This window comes from Electrophorus electricus, unplaced genomic scaffold (genome assembly GCF_041902795.1).
Source record: "Electrophorus electricus isolate QZ-2024a unplaced genomic scaffold, ASM4190279v1 Scaffold201, whole genome shotgun sequence".
NCBI classification, from domain to species: Eukaryota; Metazoa; Chordata; class Actinopteri; order Gymnotiformes; family Gymnotidae; genus Electrophorus; species Electrophorus electricus.
Window position 1 is genome coordinate 1 of NW_027658481.1, and position 10,000 is coordinate 10,000.

Below are 10,000 nucleotides of genomic sequence, written 5' to 3' on the forward strand. Positions count from 1 at the left end.
TAGGTGGTAGTAGTAGTATGATTTAAAGGCACAAAGTGAATGAAGTGTGCCCAGGCCCAGAGCTACTTTGCTGGGCATGACTGTGTTTGACCTCTTGGGCCTGGAAGTCTGGTAGTAGTAGTATGATTTAAAGGCACAAAGTGATTGAAGTGTGCCCAGGCCCAGAGCTACTTTGCTGGGCATGAATGTGTTTGACCTCTTGGGCCTGGAAGTCTGGTGGTAGTAGTAGTATGATTTAAAGGTACAAAGTGAATGAAGTGTGCCCAGGCCCAGAGCTACTTTGCTGGGCATGACTGTGTTTGACCTCTTGGGCCTGGAAGTCTGGTGGTAGTAGTAGTATGATTTAAAGGTACAAAGTGAATGAAGTGTGCCCAGGCCCAGAGCCAGGCCTGGGCAGCAGGGGGCGCTCCTGGCCATGCCCAGCGAGTTTCGTGCGAATCGGACCTGGGTCCGGAAGAGATACGAAGGGAAAACTCATTACTCGTCGGGGTGGCACATCCAGGCTCTCGACCCTCCCAAAGCGTCCGACCAGGGGTGCACCCTGCCGGGCATGGTTAGCCGCCAGCCCCCTTCCTGGAGGTCTGGTTGGCACGGGGTTTTGATTTTTCGGTTTCATATCTCTGGGCTCCTTGGGAGCAGAAAGTCGGTTGAGGGCCCTTTGGAAAGAGCCGGGGCTGCCGTTTAACGCTGTCCAAGCGGCAGGCGAAGCGCACCCACCGTTTTTACGCTATGATTTTTTAAAACCGCCGGGGCGGCAAACACAGGGCCGGTCGGGTTTGAAGACGAATATCTCTTCGGCCCTTGGGAGGAGAGAAGCAGCGCGGGTCACCTTTGAACGCGCTCGCTGCCAGGAACGTCTGGCGTAAAAGTTTCGTGGGAATCGGACGTTCCTAGGCTGAGAAGCGAGCGCCCGCCCTCGGGCGGTCGGGGGCCCCTTTCTCATTCCCCGTCTGGGCTAAAAATACGAGGTCAGACCCGATGGACTCGGAGACTGGAGAGTACCAGGGAGACCCTGGAAGCAGGCGACCCGACCCACGCTTTCGCTGTCTCCTCGGCCCTCGGGAGTAGAAGCGCGGGGACGGTGGCGTGGGCAGCAGGGGGCGCTCCTGGCCATGCCCAGCGAGTTCGTGCGAATCGGACCTGGTCCGGAAGAGATACGAAGGGAAAACTCATTACTCGTCGGGGTGGCACATCCAGGCTCTCGACCCTCCCAAAGCGTCCGACCAGGGTGCACCCTGCCGGGCATGGTTAGCCGCCAGCCCCCTTCCTGGAGGTCTGGTTGGCACGGGGTTTTGATTTTTCGGTTTCATATCTCTGGCTCCTTGGGAGCAGAAAGTCGGTTGAGGGCCCTTTGGAAAGAGCCGGGGCTGCCGTTAACGCTGTCCAAGCGGCAGGCGAAGCGCACCCACCGTTTTTACGCTATGATTTTTTAAAACCGCCGGGGCGGCAAACACAGGGCCGGTCGGGTTTGAAGACGAATATCTCTTCGGCCCTTGGGAGGAGAGAAGCAGCGCGGGTCACCTTTGAACGCGCTCGCTGCCAGGAACGTCTGGCGTAAAAGTTTCGTGGGAATCGGACGTTCCTAGGCTGAGAAGCGAGCGCCCCGCCCTCGGGCGGTCGGGGGCCCCTTTCTCATTCCCCGTCTGGGCTAAAAATACGAGGTCGGACCCGATGGACTCGGGAGACTGGAGAGTACCAGGGAGACCCTGGAAGCAGGCGACCCGACCCACGCTTCGCTGTCTCCTCGGCCCTCGGGAGTAGAAGCGCGGGGACGGTGGCGTGGGCAGCAGGGGGCGCTCCTGGCCATGCCCAGCGAGTTTCGTGCGAATCGGACCTGGTCCGGAAGAGATACGAAGGGAAAACTCATTACTCGTCGGGGTGGCACATCCAGGCTCTCGACCCTCCCAAAGCGTCCGACCAGGGTGCACCCTGCCGGGCATGGTTAGCCGCCAGCCCCCTTCCTGGAGGTCTGGTTGGCACGGGGTTTTGATTTATCGGTTTCATATCTCTGGGCTCCTTGGGAGCAGAAAGCGGTTGAGGCCCTTTGGAAAGAGCCGGGGCTGCCGTTTAACGCTGTCCAAGCGGCAGGCGAAGCGCACCCACCGTTTTTACGCTATGATTTTTTAAAACCGCCGGGGCGGCAAACACAGGGCCGGTCGGGTTTGAAGACGAATATCTCTTCGGCCCTTGGGAGGAGAGAAGCAGCGGGCGTCACCTTTGAACGCGCTCGCTGCCAGGAACGTCTGGCGTAAAAGTTTCGTGGGAATCGGACGTTCCTAGGCTGAGAAGCGAGCGCCCGCCCTCGGGCGGTCGGGGGCCCCTTTCTCATTCCCCGTCTGGGCTAAAAATACGAGGTCGGACCCGATGGACTCGGGAGGACTGGAGAGTACCAGGGAGACCCTGGAAGCAGGCGACCCGACCCACGCTTCGCTGTCTCCTCGGCCCTCGGGAGTAGAAGCGCGGGGACGGTGGCGTGGGCAGCAGGGGGCGCTCCTGGCCATGCCCAGCGAGTTTCGTGCGAATCGGACCTGGTCCGGAAGAGATACGAAGGGAAAACTCATTACTCGTCGGGGTGGCACATCCAGGCTCTCGACCCTCCCAAAGCGTCCGACCAGGGTGCACCCTGCCGGGCATGGTTAGCCGCCAGCCCCCTTCCTGGAGGTCTGGTTGGCACGGGGTTTTGATTTATCGGTTTCATATCTCTGGGCTCCTTGGGAGCAGAAGTCGGTTGAGGGCCCTTTGGAAAGAGCCGGGGCTGCCGTTTAACGCTGTCCAAGCGGCAGGCGAAGCGCACCCACCGTTTTTACGCTATGATTTTTTAAAACCCCCGGGGCGGCAAACACAGGGCCGGTCGGGTTTGAAGACGAATATCTCTTCGGCCCTTGGGAGGAGAGAAGCAGCGCGGGTCACCTTTGAACGCGCTCGCTGCCAGGAACGTCTGGCGTAAAAGTTTCGTGGGAATCGGACGTTCCTAGGCTGAGAAGCGAGCGCCCGCCCTCGGGCGGTCGGGGGCCCCTTTCTCATTCCCCGTCTGGGCTAAAAATACGAGGTCGGACCCGATGGACTCGGGAGACTGGAGAGTACCAGGGAGACCCTGGAAGCAGGCGACCCGACCCACGCTTCGCTGTCTCCTCGGCCCTCGGGAGTAGAAGCGCGGGACGGTGGCGTGGGCAGCAGGGGGCGCTCCTGGCCATGCCCAGCGAGTTTCGTGCGAATCGGACCTGGTCCGGAAGAGATACGAAGGGAAAACTCATTACTCGTCGGGGTGGCACATCCAGGCTCTCGACCCTCCAAAGCGTCCGACCAGGGTGCACCCTGCCGGGCATGGTTAGCCGCCAGCCCCCTTCCTGGAGGTCTGGTTGGCACGGGGTTTTGATTTATCGGTTTCATATCTCTGGGCTCCTTGGGAGCAGAAAGTCGGTTGAGGGCCCTTTGGAAAGAGCCGGGGCTGCCGTTTAACGCTGTCCAAGCGGCAGGCGAAGCGCACCCACCGTTTTTACGCTATGATTTTTAAAACCGCCGGGGCGGCAAACACAGGGCCGGTCGGGTTTGAAGACGAATATCTCTTCGGCCCTTGGGAGGAGAGAAGCAGCGCGGGTCACCTTTGAACGCGCTCGCTGCCAGGAACGTCTGGCGTAAAAGTTTCGTGGGAATCGGACGTTCCTAGGCTGAGAAGCGAGCGCCCGCCCTCGGGCGGTCGGGGGCCCCTTTCTCATTCCCCGTCTGGGCTAAAAATACGAGGTCGGACCCGATGGACTCGGGAGACTGGAGAGTACCAGGGAGACCCTGGAAGCAGGCGACCCGACCCACGCTTCGCTGTCTCCTCGGCCCTCGGGAGTAGAAGCGCGGGGACGGTGGCGTGGGCAGCAGGGGGCGCTCCTGGCCATGCCCAGCGAGTTTCGTGCGAATCGGACCTGGTCCGGAAGAGATACGAAGGGAAAACTCATTACTCGTCGGGGTGGCACATCCAGGCTCTCGACCCTCCCAAAGCGTCCGACCAGGGTGCACCCTGCCGGGCATGGTTAGCCGCCAGCCCCCTTCCTGGAGGTCTGGTTGGCACGGGGTTTTGATTTATCGGTTTCATATCTCTGGGCTCCTTGGGAGCAGAAAGTCGGTTGAGGGCCCTTTGGAAAGAGCCGGGGCTGCCGTTTAACGCTGTCCAAGCGGCAGGCGAAGCGCACCCACCGTTTTTACGCTATGATTTTTTAAAACCGCCGGGGCGGCAAACACAGGGCCGGTCGGGTTTGAAGACGAATATCTCTTCGGCCCTTGGGAGGAGAGAAGCAGCGCGGGTCACCTTTGAACGCGCTCGCTGCCAGGAACGTCTGGCGTAAAAAGTTTCGTGGGAATCGGACGTTCCTAGGCTGAGAAGCGAGCGCCCGCCCTCGGGCGGTCGGGGGCCCCTTTCTCATTCCCCGTCTGGGCTAAAAATACGAGGTCGGACCCGATGGACTCGGGGAGACTGGAGAGTACCAGGGAGACCCTGGAAGCAGGCGACCCGACCCACGCTTCGCTGTCTCCTCGGCCCTCGGGAGTAGAAGCGCGGGGACGGTGGCGTGGGCAGCAGGGGGCGCTCCTGGCCATGCCCAGCGAGTTTCGTGCGAATCGGACCTGGTCCGGAAGAGATACGAAGGGAAAACTCATTACTCGTCGGGGTGGCACATCCAGGCTCTCGACCCTCCCAAAGCGTCCGACCAGGGTGCACCCTGCCGGGCATGGTTAGCCGCCAGCCCCCTTCCTGGAGGTCTGGTTGGCACGGGGTTTTGATTTATCGGTTTCATATCTCTGGGCTCCTTGGGAGCAGAAAGTCGGTTGAGGGCCCTTTGGAAAGAGCCGGGGCTGCCGTTTAACGCTGTCCAAGCGGCAGGCGAAGCGCACCCACCGTTTTTACGCTATGATTTTTTAAAACCGCCGGGGCGGCAAACACAGGGCCGGTCGGGTTTGAAGACGAATATCTCTTCGGCCCTTGGGAGGAGAGAAGCAGCGCGGGTCACCTTTGAACGCGGCTCGCTGCCAGGAACGTCTGGCGTAAAAGTTTCGTGGGAATCGGACGTTCCTAGGCTGAGAAGCGAGCGCCCGCCCTCGGGCGGTCGGGGGCCCCTTTCTCATTCCCCGTCTGGGCTAAAAATACGAGGTCGGACCCGATGGACTCGGGAGACTGGAGAGTACCAGGGAGACCCTGGAAGCAGGCGACCCGACCCACGCTTCGCTGTCTCCTCGGCCCTCGGGAGTAGAAGCGCGGGGACGGTGGCGGTGGGCAGCAGGGGGCGCTCCTGGCCATGCCCAGCGAGTTTCGTGCGAATCGGACCTGGTCCGGAAGAGATACGAAGGGAAAACTCATTACTCGTCGGGGTGGCACATCCAGGCTCTCGACCCTCCCGAAGTGTCCGACCAGGGTGCACCCTGCCGGGCTAAGAGAACAGCCAGGTGAACCCTGGAGGTTCCGAACTCCAGACCCCTGGACCCGACGGCTCAGTCGCCTCAGGTGCACTACAGAGGTCCTCGGGCTGTCCCTGAGTGCATTAAAACGGAAATCAGAATTACTCCCCCGGGTGGCACTTCCAGGCTCTCGACCCTCCCAAAGTGTCCGACCAGGGTGCACCCTGCTGGGCATGGTTAGCCGCCAGCCCCCTTCCTGGAGGTCTGGTTGGCACGGGGTTTTGCAAATAGGTCCCCGTCGGGTATATGGGAGAGCAAAGAGAATCAATGGGGTCCAAGCACTAAATTCATCCAGTGGCGTTCTCTGGAAGCCCAAGGGGAGTCCGAGGGGTGTTCGGCCGGCAAGGGGAGCTCTCCCTCGGACACATGATCAAACGCCTGTCCCCTACCGGAAAGTGGTGTGCTCTGGATGCCCCCCCCCCCCCCCCCTCCCCCCGGGGGGGGGCTTATCCCGCGAGGGGAGCCCTCCTCGGGTTAAGTGAACCATCATGCCGATTCCCCTATGGAAGTGGGCACATCCAGGCACACAGTCTGCTTTGCTCTCCCCGACCCGAGTGCGTCTGTTGGGCTGAGTGTACGCCCAGGCAACTGGATCCAATGGCTCAGTCCGCCGCAGCGTGCTTCGACGATGGGTCGTACAGCCATGCCACCAGGGTGGGCGTGTTTGTAAATGTACCAGTGGATTCTCGTCGGCCTGCCACATCCATGGTATCGACCCACCAGGCCTGTCCGACCAGGGGTTGACCCTGGACGGGCACGGTCTGTGGTTTGGCCCTTGTCCTAGATGAAATCGGGCACGGGTTTTCTGGCCAGGTACCATCGGGTTACTGGGAGAGCGGCTTCGGTCTCCAGGTGAGACCAATGGTGAAGCAGCACGAGGCAATGGAGAGCATGCAAAGCGATGGGGAAGCCATGCACGGCAATGGCCACGAAAAAAAAAAAAAAATCACCACGGAAGGAACGTGAAGAACAAGGAGGAGTGTAGTGACCACTGCCCAAAGCTGCCCGGTGTTGCAGGGGTCTATTGGTGTGTTGCTTCCTTGTTTGGTAGAGTGGAGTACCAGACCCGCCAGGGGTAGGCAAACCATTCCCCCTACGGTAAGTGAGGAGCCAGCCATTTGACGAGCGGGTGTCCACGTGTACGGGTGCGAGCGCTATCCCCCCACACGGGGTTAGGCCACGGCCTTAGGTGGACGTCTGCCGACCAGCCCCGGCTGATCCAGAACTTCTGATGTGGAGAGCGGTTTTGACAGATCCTCCCTGGTTCTAGCGGGTCAAGCCTCTGATGGGGGGTGGGGGTTATTTGTAACCCATCCCAGAACTCTCTGGGGGAGACTCAGACGGCCAGTCTGTCTACTCAGTTGTCCTATACTGGTGTCTGTGGTTTGGGGAGGAAGGGAGTGCCCTGCTTTGTTGGCCTCCTCTTCAAAACTACCTGGGCCCACGAATCACTCTTCTTGGTTACATCACGAAACGTAGGTTGAGCGAGGCTAGGGGGGAGGGAATTCGACGAGGTCTTTCCCTTGTCCCCCCACCAGCCGGCCCACGAAAATCAAAACGGCGTGAAGAGAGGGAACGCCGAAAGCACCTGGAGTCGGCCGTCCGCACCTCCGGAGGAGGTGGACGGGGTACGGTGCGGGCATGACCGGATGGGACAGCTTTGCATCAAGGTGAGAGGTCGGCGTCCGAAGGCCAGAGGGCGGTGCGCGAGCACGTTTACACTGGCCGCGGAAGCTGTCCTGGGTAGCCCTGTATGGCGTCTGGACCTGACGGCGCACGCACTTACAACCCGCTGCTTCCTAGCCCCGGAAGGGAGGCGGATGTCACTCGTGGTTCATCCCAGACCACGGTGCAAACTACCTGGTTGATCCTGCCAGTAACATATGCTTGTCTCAAAGATTAAGCCATGCAGGTCTAAGTGCACACGGCCGGTACAGTGAAACTGCGAATGGCTCATTAAATCAGTTATGGTTCCTTTGATCGCTCCACACGTTACTCGGATAACTGTGGTAATTCTAGAGCTAATACATGCAAACGAGCGCTGACCCTTCGGGGGATGCGTGCATTTATCAGACCCAAAACCCATCCGGGGGGCTCGGGCCCCCCGGCCGCTTTGGTGACTCTAGATAACCTCGGGCCGATCGCGCGCCCTCCGCGGCGGCGACGTCTCATTCGAATGTCTGCCCTATCAACTTTCGATGGTACCATAGTCGGCTACCATGGTGACCACGGGTAACGGGGAATCAGGGTTCGATTCCGGAGAGGGAGCCTGAGAAACGGCTACCACATCCAAGGAAGGCAGCAGGCGCGCAAATTACCCATTCCCGACACGGGGAGGTAGTGACGAAAAATAACGATACAGGTCTCTTTCGAGGCCCTGTAATCGGAATGAGCGTATCCTAAACCCATGGGTGAGGACCCATTGGAGGGCAAGTCTGGTGCCAGCAGCCGCGGTAATTCCAGCTCCAATAGCGTATATTAAAGTTGCTGCAGTTAAAAAGCTCGTAGTTGGATGTCGGGAGTGGGCTGGCGGTCCGCCGCGAGGCGTGCCACCGCCTGTCTCAGACCCTGTCTCCCGGTGCCCCCCGGATGCCCTTGGCTGGGTGTCCGGACGGGGCTCGGAGCGTTTACTTTGAAAAAATTAGAGTGTTCAAAGCGGGCCCGCTTCTCGCCTGAATACCTGAGCTAGGAATAATGGAATAGGACTCCGGTTCTATTTTGTGGGTTTCCTGAACCAGGGCCATGATTAAGAGGGACGGCCGGGGGCATTCGTATTGCGCCGCTAGAGGTGAAATTCTTGGACCGGCGCAAGACGGACGAAAGCGAAAGCATTTGCCAAGAATGTTTTCATTAATCAAGAACGAAAGTCGGAGGTTCGAAGACGATCAGATACCGTCGTAGTTCCGACCGTAAACTATGCCGACCCGCGATCCGGCGGCGTTATTCCCATGACCCGCCGGGCAGCGTGAGGGAAACCACGAGTCTGTGGGTTCCGGGGGGAGTATGGTTGCAAAGCTGAAACTTAAAGGAATTGACGGAAGGGCACCACCAGGAGTGGAGCCTGCGGCTTAATTTGACTCAACACGGGAAACCTCACCCGGCCCGGACACGGAAAGGATTGACAGATTGATAGCTCTTTCTCGATTCTGTGGGTGGTGGTGCATGGCCGTTCTTAGTTGGTGGAGCGATTTGTCTGGTTAATTCCGATAACGAACGAGACTCCGGCATGCTAAATAGTTACGCGGCCCTCCGCGGTCGGCGTCAAACTTCTTAGAGGGACAAGTGGCGTTCAGCCACGCGAGATGGAGCAATAACAGGTCTGTGATGCCCTTAGATGTCCGGGGCTGCACGCGCGCCACAATGGTTGGATCAGCGTGTGCCTACCCTACACCGAGAGGTGCGGGTAATCCGCTGAACCCCATTCGTGATGGGGACTGGGGATTGCAATTATTCCCCATGAACGAGGAATTCCCAGTAAGCGCGGGTCATAAGCTCGCGTTGATTAAGTCCCTGCCCTTTGTACACACCGCCCGTCGCTACTACCGATCGGATGGTTTAGTGAGGTCCTCGGATCGGCCCCGCCGGGGCTCCTCGCGGGCCTTGGCGGAGCGCCGAGAAGTCGATCAAACTTGACTATCTAGAGGAAGTAAAAGTCGTAACAAGGTTTTCGTAGGTGAACCTGCGAAAGGATCATTAACGGGTAACGCTGTCCGGCGTGCCTCCTCTCCCGACCCCCTCGACTTCGCCGTCCCCCCGCGTCGGGGCCCAGGGTCGAAAGGGTCTTCGGGGTTGCTGTTACACGTGGTCGCTTGCAGGTCAGGCTGGACAGAAGGCATAAAGGAGGAGCCTAGTCCCTCCCACCCCTTCCTCGTCCTCCGCCTCTTCCTCCGCGTCGTCCTTCAGCACCCCCCCCCCGCAGGCCCCGGTATTCTCTGGGTTCCAGCGCGAGAGACGCGTCGTTCAAAAAACTCGGCGTCCCCGCTCGTCGGGCGAAGGCCGGTTTCCCCTCACCTTGCCGGCAGGAGAAGCGCCTGCGAGTCGAGCGGGTCGTACGGGTCCGTCCCGCGCCCTCCCTCTCGCTCGCACGGCCGCTGCCTCCGTCCACCGCGAGGGGTTTTCCTATTTTGTTGTCCTTGTCATTCATCCCCGTCCCCTTGCTCGCTGACGAGCGGACTTTCCGGGGGGGGTTGCGAGCGCTGCTCCTCGTGGGGCAGGCCATGGCCCTTCCTGTGTTCGTCCGCCCACCGGCGTCCTGGGGCGTGGTGGTGGTGGGTGGCGCAGCCGGTTCCCCTGCTTCTCTCTCTCAGAAAGGAGTCTCAGGGGGACCCCCGGCAGGTACCTAGGGCTTGGCCCACGCTACGTGAGTTCCACCCCTTTCGAGGGGTCGGACGGGGCGGGCGCGGAGGGCCGCGGTTCAAAGACTGACTCGTCTGCCACGTGGGGCGTGTGGGCAAAGCGCAACCCCGCGCCCGTTTCAACACTCGCAGACGGGGGCGCCTGACCGGTTGGTGAAACCTTTTAAACCTGTCTTTGTAGTCGTGGTGAAAGACCTAAACTGAGC

At 60.1% G+C, this 10,000-nt stretch overlaps 1 non-coding gene across 1 annotated transcript; it reads left to right on the forward strand.

Annotated features, from left to right (window-relative positions):
* The first annotated feature begins 7,296 nt into the window (after positions 1-7,296).
* Positions 7,297-9,135, forward strand: LOC145655297 (18S ribosomal RNA). Its single transcript, XR_014121450.1, has one exon. It is a non-coding gene; the product is annotated as an 18S ribosomal RNA (ribosomal RNA).
* The last annotated feature ends 865 nt before the right edge of the window (positions 9,136-10,000 follow it).